This window comes from Numida meleagris, chromosome 4 (assembly GCF_002078875.1).
Source record: "Numida meleagris isolate 19003 breed g44 Domestic line chromosome 4, NumMel1.0, whole genome shotgun sequence".
Lineage (NCBI taxonomy): Eukaryota > Metazoa > Chordata > Aves > Galliformes > Numididae > Numida > Numida meleagris.
Genome location: NC_034412.1, coordinates 19818762 through 19826691, shown reverse-complemented (window position 1 = coordinate 19826691; position 7930 = coordinate 19818762).

Sequence of the window (7930 nt, the reverse complement as noted above, 5' to 3'; positions counted from 1 at the left end):
GCATTACTTAAAGCTCAGGGTTTGTTGGGCTCAAGCCTGTGATGCTAAGCGAGTTCTGCTGCTGTGACTTCAAAAACCAAGAGGAGGGAAGATCATGTTGGTTTTTTTTATTTTAAATCAGTCTTGGGCCTTACAGCAGTACGTATTCAGTGAGTTTTGCAAGAGATTCTTTGATGCTTTCAGTACTATATTAATATCCCTGGATCATTTGTATGTTGGAATGAGACTTCTGCAGCTGCAGAGCTAAAAACAGTAGATGGTGATGGTCTTTTTTGGAAGGCAGAAGCAATGCAGAATGGCTCAGCTGCAGAGACAGATGTATTTGTGCTCACAAAATCACTGCCAGAGGTAGACAAATAGCCACACTCTTTTGGGCCTATTAACAGTTGCTCTAGTAAAGTGTTCTGCTTCGTTTTCATTTTGCCCTTAGCCCCTGATAAGAAGGCTTTCCCCCTCCTCAAATCCGGCAGCTAGGTCCCAATGGGAGAGTGGGAGGAGAGGGGACAAGGGCTGCCTCACACCAGGGCATGTGGGTTGGCCTTCCCCAATTTGTAGCTGTACAAGCGTTGAACCTCTAAAGACTTCCTGGTTGTTTCTCCAAACGGTGATAAAAATCCAATCAGCAGTCAGGCGGCTTCCCTTGAAATCTGGTGCACACTGGGGAAAAAACAGCATTCTCAATGAAAAGTTTAGGTTTAAAAAAAAAAAAAATCAAGATTGTTTAATTTAGCGATTACATAAATATTTTGGATCTAGCTTGAAAAACACTCAAAATATTTATGATTTTTTTTTTGAATGGGCAGATTGGATTCCCAAAATAGCGTCAGGGTTTTTAAATCTCCTCTTTGAAGATGTTTGGGCATTTTCTGAAATGAGTTCTACTGCCTGAAGTGATTTAGGGGTTACCAGGTTAATTAAACACCGGAGCAAGTCACCGAGGTGTGAGCTGGGTTTCCCATCACTTGGCATTGGAGAAGCAAACTGGGACGTGGTGTGGGAATCCCGCACTGCCCTCCCCAGAATCAGGCAGGTTACTGCACTGGGTACTCTTGCTGTGCAGTTTCTTTTCTCTGGACCTATTAATTACCTCTCCTACCCTGCACAGATTCCCGTCTTGGGTCCATTTGCACACAAGGTGCCCATCCCTTGGGATGCAAAGTGATGGGTGCTTGGGAGTGATCCAGCCCATGGGCACCTGCCCTCACGCACACTCTCCGTGCTCAAAGCCACAATGGAGCAGAATCTCTTAATTTATTCCTGGATGCGAATGACTCAAATCTGCCACATCTATCATTGTATCTCCTTAACTAAATGGATTAATTTTTTTTGTCCTCTTCACAGGCTTAATTAGCAATCTGCAACACGAATTAAATCACTATCAACTAATTCCAACTGTCCCTTCAGAGATAGCCATTAGCTAGCTAAATAATCTGGTTAGCATTGAAATGAGCCTGCATTCTACCCTAGAAACAACTGTGATTTCACAAAGCTGCTTTTATATATATATACATGTATTTCCACCCTCCGATGCTGATCCTGCTTTGTTCCTTCCTAATGAGGGCAGCAGTCGCTTGTGCTTGGAGTGTGCTCTGTTGCAGGCATTTGAGCTGGATTTAGGAATTTTTCTCTTTGTTGTGGTGTTTAGCTGACCCACGGAGAGGGCTGCCATCCTGCCAGTAGGAGTGAGGCCCAAAATCAATGAATTTTAAAATAGACGTGCTCCTTTCTGAATGGAGATGGTAGGGCTTTGCTGTCCAAAGTCAATGCACTTGGCTTCTGAAATGCTATAGGCCATGAAAGCAGGAGCTCACTGATGCCCTGGCATCACAACCCAGTGACCATCTGGTTTCATGAGCTGTCCATGTGCAACATTCCAGTTTGACAAGTTGTCATTTCCCAATTACAGACTAATCTGAGTGCATGGTTCCTTTCATCCATCTGTAGGTAAACACAACGACGTCTAGGGGATCCATAGAAGGCAGCCTCTTACACACATTGATGTCCTGGCTCAAATGCACGACCGAGACTGCAGCATCTCTTGGGGATGCTGGGAATGCTGGGTAGGCCTGTGTTCCTTCAGGCAGACAGCCAAGACCTCACCGACTCTGTTCCACCAGTTCTTTGCTGCCTGGTCTCTTCCCTGGGCAGCACCATCAGCAAAAGCTGGAGGTAAGAGTGTGCTTCTGGGCTGGCACCATTTTATAGGGCTTGGATGAGAACAGGAGGGTCTGAGAAATGCTCTGGGATGGTTCTGTCCACAGACTTGGCCAGACCTCTGGAATTAGGGAAACCAGAGGGCACTGAGGTTCCCACTGAGGCATTTTCCAGCATCTCTGCTTAGGCTGTTTTCTAGCAACTTCCACTTTGTTGTCGTGTGAAACACAAGGGCACAGTGACTTTCTTTCTTTCTCCTTCCTGCTCCAAATCATCCTGGTCCTGAGTCTGTCTCCATTCGTGCTGCAATCAGAATGCAAACTGTTTGGATGCGGATATTAAATGTATGTAGGTTGTAATCTCCAGGGTACTTATGCTTGCAATAATGGTAATAAGCAACCAACAATAAATTTTCACCGTGCTCCTCCTCCCCAGCTCTCTCGGCTCCTGCAAAAGGAATAGAAAGAGGAGAATGATGATGAGGAATAGGAGTGGTCTTGAGTGCCTGGTTTTGAGTGTGAATTCATTCAAAGGATTCAGGTTCATAGGGCGCAGATGAAGCAAATCTGGTCCATAAAGCACTGCTTCTTTTTGACAACACAAGAACCAACAGGGAAATGTCCACCTGTAGATTGGAGGGCAGCTTTACTACAACCAAGTATCGAGTTTCTTAACTACTTCCATGTTGGAGATTGTACAGACTGCTTTGGGTTTTGGAAGCGGTGAGGTTGGAGCAGCATTTTCTTTTGTACTGAGGAAATGCAAATCCCTACCATGCCATAAATAGTTTCCGACAAGGCATGCTGTTTCTAGTGGACGTTGTTGCTCTTGCCTCGTGTAGTTTGCATTGGAGGAGCAGTAAAAGGAGAAGATGGCTGCTCATGTTTTACGGTTGTGTCCAGGAGGTGATGAGAAGTCCAAGTCATTATGTCTCGTTTCCCTGGTGCATTATATGAAGTACTGGATTTGAGTTTCCCTTTTCTTTTTACTCCTAGAATTTAAATATGAAAATGTAATTCAGGTAGCAATGAACAGTAAATCCTCAAAGGTTTGTGTCTTTGAATAATGAGAGCTGGTACAACTGGGGACTTTGCTCTCCATCCCCAGCTGTACCATCACTGTACTCGCCTTTCTGTGGCGCTCTGGAACCCCTCAGTCTCCACTTCTTTCCCTGTCAGAGCTAAATTGCAGGTGAATTTTTAGTTGTTTAATCCTTTACATCCCTGGCTGCTACAGTGTACTTTGTTAAGAGGTGACAGCACTGGATTTGAAGTCATCTGCATTCAGAAATGAATGCGGGGGCCAAGCCAGCTGCTCCATTCTAGCGGCAGTGGGAAAGATATCTGTGGTCTGCAGGCAAGCTACTAAAGGCAGCTGGCTGGGGAGCAAAGCCCAGCACCTTTCCTTGCAATAAGCCCAATGCCAAACCTCATTCCTATATTGAAGTGCAGATTTCATTGCAGTAACTTAGTCCAGAGTGGGCAGAGTGCAGGAGTAGCTCTTGGGCATCCAAGTGGCTTTGAGAGAGCGCTTTCACTTCTTCGTGCTTTGTTTTGTCTGCATTTCCAGTGGGACAAATGATGCTGGCAGGAAGTGTTGATCTGCTTGGGGTTAGCAAGGCCCTACAGAGAGATCAGGACAGGTTGGATCTCTGGGCAGAAGCCGATGGGATGAGGTTCAACAAGACCAAGTGCTGGGTCCTGCACTTTGGCCACAACAACCCTAGGCAATGCTATGGGCTTGGGGCAGAGTGGCTGGAAGACTGTGTAGGGGAAACAGACCTGGGGGTGTTGATTGATGCTCGGCTGAGCATGAGCCAGCAGTGTGCCCAGGTGGCCAAGAGGGCCAATGGCATCCTGGCTTGTATCAGAAATAGCGTTGCCAGTAGGAGTAGGGAAGTTATTGTCCCTCTGTACTCAGCACTGGTGAGGCCGCATCTCGAGTACTGTGTCCAGTTTTGGGCCGCTCACTGCAAGAAAGACACTGAAGCCCTGGAGCGTGTTCAGAGGAGGACGACAAAGCTGGTGAGGGGTCTGGAGCACAGGCCTTATGTGAGGAGTGGCTGAGGGAGCTGGGATTGTTCAGTCTGGAGAAGAGGAGGCTCAAGGGAGACCATATCGCTCTCTATAACTACCCGAAGGGAGGTTGTAGTGAGCTGGGGGTCAGCCTCTTCTCTCTTGTAACTAGTGACAGGATGAGGGGGAATGGCCTCAAGTTGTGCCAGGGGAGATTTAGGCTGGACATTAGGAAATACTACTTTTCCTAAAGAGTGGTCAGGCGCTGGAATGGGCTGCCCAGAGATGTGGTTGAGTCACCGTCCCTGGAGGTGTTCAAGAAACATTTAGATATAGTGTTGAGAGACATGGTTTAGTGGGGTTACTGGTGGTAGGTGGATGGTTGGACTGGATGTTCTTGTAGGTCTTTTCCAACCTAGCTAATTCTATGATTCTATGCTGGTTGCCTTTTTGGGTGATCTGGAAACCTCGGGGCAGAGGGCACAGAAAGTGTTGTCCGTGGTGTTGCTTTTGCCTCCCCTCCAAGTCCTTCTCTTTCTCCTTGCGTAGTGGGCAGAGCACTCACCGGGTGGTTGTACGAAGGACTGAGAGCAGAAATGGCTGAGACAACTTAAATTGGGAATAGATGAGGCAGAGTCCACTGCTAATAGTCTCTTTGCATATCACTGAAATCTGTATGTTATCTCTTCACATCATCCTGTGCAGGCAAGACCCTCTGAATTTTCTCCCCACAGGTGATAAAGATAAGGCCCTGGTAGAGAAGAGGGGGATGAATAAAGAGAATGTCCGTACATGGATGAATGAATTACTGGCACAGATTAGGAAGCAGCTGAGGGTTAAACCACAACGAGCAAAAATGAGTGATCCATTCTCAGTGTGGCAGGAGGTGAAGAGCAAGGTATCCAGAAGACCCAGCTTGGACCAGGCTTTTAAACATGCAGTCCAGCATGGAAGGGAGGGGAAAGGTGGAAAAAGTGACAACTACACACAGCTGTTTAGTGAAAGCTAGCACAGGCTCTGAAAAGCTGGGAATAGCTCTATCCAGGCAGGTGAACAGGCAAGGCAATGGCAGATGAAATTAAATGTTGACAAATGCGAGTTAATGTGCATTGGAAGGCATAATATGACCTACTCATACACATTGCTGCTTTTTAAATTAACTGTAACCACTCAGGGAAAAGACCTAGAGGTTATTGTGAACAGCTCAATAAAAACATCTGTTAAATGAACAGAAGCAGTCAGAAAAGCAAACAAAACATTGGGCTGTACAAGGGAGATTTTATATTATCATTTGTATTATGATAATACATCAGGACGCTGAAATCTGCTTTCTGTTGTGCCAGGCTTTGTGTGAGCAGAGAGTGAAAAGGCATCTGAGTATGACCAAACTCCAACGGACTGGGGAGATTCCTGGAGCAGAGGTTTGCCTTCAAGCAAGGAGAACTGTGTGATGTGTAAGTCTTCTGGCTCTGCAAGCAGCTCGCCAAGGTACATATGGCTGAGAGCAACCAGGGCTTAGGCAGGGCTTGTTAGCACCAGGTCCCAGGGTAGGCTTTCACTCTTGTGGGTAGGGGCACGGTAGACACTGTTTCCCATTACAGGGTATGAGCAAGGCTCAGCACCTCCAGGTCTCCAGCTTCTAGCAGAGCCTACAAGGTCTCGTTTACTGCTTGTTTATTGTATCCTTCTCCCAAGAGAGACTAATGCGCATCTTCCTTCACTCCTTTCCCTACCAAAAGCACAGCTGGCAATGCTTCCCTGAAGCAGTGTGCCCCTGAAGCTGTGCAAAAGCTTCTCCTTGTGCTTTCAGGCCCTGGCTATCGAAATGGATGGTTTAAGTGGTCAGTACTGCTGCCCTGATAGGAACCACTGCAGCGGCACACATGCTCATTACATGCTCCAAGTAGCCATTGGTATGCAAACAGCACCACGAGTTCAGCATTTATCCTTAATAGCAAGCAAATTCAGAGTTATACCTGTTGTGCTCTGCCTATGGCTTTATTATAAAACATTGCTCTTGATTTGATGACTTTGTTTAAATTCGCCCTGAGCCATGTTGTGAGCCTAGCTTCTCCTTTAAAATTAGCGTAGATTTTTATATACATTATAAATATTTAACCCCCTGACTGACACAAGCATCAACCCTCTCGCCTTTGCAATGTAAAGGAAATCTTATGGAGTGTGCACCTACATCAGTATTCCCCCGTTTGAAGCAGTCTCTCAGACTCGAGACTGAAGGGATGAATAAAATCAAACTTACTGATTATCATTTAGGCTGAATTTACTTTCTGCATTTGGAGGAAGGAGCTCTATTAATCAGCTTCATTTCCTGGCTCAGATGAAGAGTGCTCCTGTGTACCTCTCAGAAACTCAGCAATAAATACGTATAAATATATATACATGCACAAATATAAATATATAGATGTTAAAATAGCATTTAAATTTTTCTGGTGTTTGCTCCATCACTTCTGTGGTAGGTGGAGATATAAAATACCCTCAAGGTTAATTTTTTCAAATTCCATTTTCTCATTCCTTGCTAATTTCCAAATACCTGGACCCATAGAGAAACCGGGTTATTAAGTGTGGAATTAAATTAGAATTTCAGGCTTGCACGGAAACAACAACCAATGGAAATTTACTGAAAGGTTAAAGGAGAGGACAAGAGGCAAACTGGGAAAAATCCTTTTAAAATCTAAGTATAGTATATGTTGCCTCTTGCACTTTAATGCACATAAATTAAGGTGATAATTCTAGGAGCTGAAGGCTCTAGTTTAACACTTGTGGTTTATGGTGGCCCTTGAGTCCCTCTGTGGAACTGCAACTTCATTATGTACAGCTGAGGAGACATTATTCCTTACATTATCTACTGCTCTAACACAGTTACCGCCGATGCTCTAGTGCTATTTGGATTTTCAAACGTAATGGGCAGATATGTACTGCAACCATTTATGTGGCTTTTCTGCCAATTTGTGGCTGAAATGACTTTTTCTTTGTTGAGAGGTGGGTATTCAGTGTATCTAATTCCCGAGTTTCTCTGGGTTAAGTCAGCATTCCTACACGGAGTGGTGCTGCGGGCTGCTCCCTTTCGGGGCTGGGTGCCCACCAGCTGGCTCTTGGGGGTGCACAAGGAGGCATGGTGTTTTGCATAGTTGCAACTGTGACATAAAATAAAATTATATGTATGAGTGTGTGGATATGCATTTCCCAGTAGGTGCTTTTTGGCTTTTGTGATTTCACTTTCCCTTTTTTTCCTCCTCCACCTTTTGTTTACAAGATTTGTCTGCATAGGGAAGAGCCTGCGTTTATGTCTCTTCTGAGAAGGCTTAAATGTTCTGGTTAAACAAATAGGTTCCTGCACTTTCATTTAGGGGAAATTTCAGATCAGAAGGAGGTTGGGGAGCTCGTGTTAATTGGAGACAGTATCTCATATCTTTAGCAGCAGCAAATAGCTTTGGTCAGTCCTGGAATGCCGTAGTGCTCTGCAGAGTGTATCATGATGGTTTGGTTCTGTAGGGCTGGTCACTCTTCCTCTTCTTTTTTGGAAACTCATTTACATTAAGGAGACAGTCAATAACCTGCTTCCCTAAAACTGCATGAAGCTGAGGTCTGGACTGAATGTTCTGTGATGTGGTATGACATTTTTGGATTGCAGAGTAGAGATGGGAAGAAGAGTTGGGCCAAGCAGAGATGGGCATGGCTGAGGTTCAAACCTACACCCCAAGCCCCCCATAAGGTTCACCTATGCCTGAAGATATAGGTGC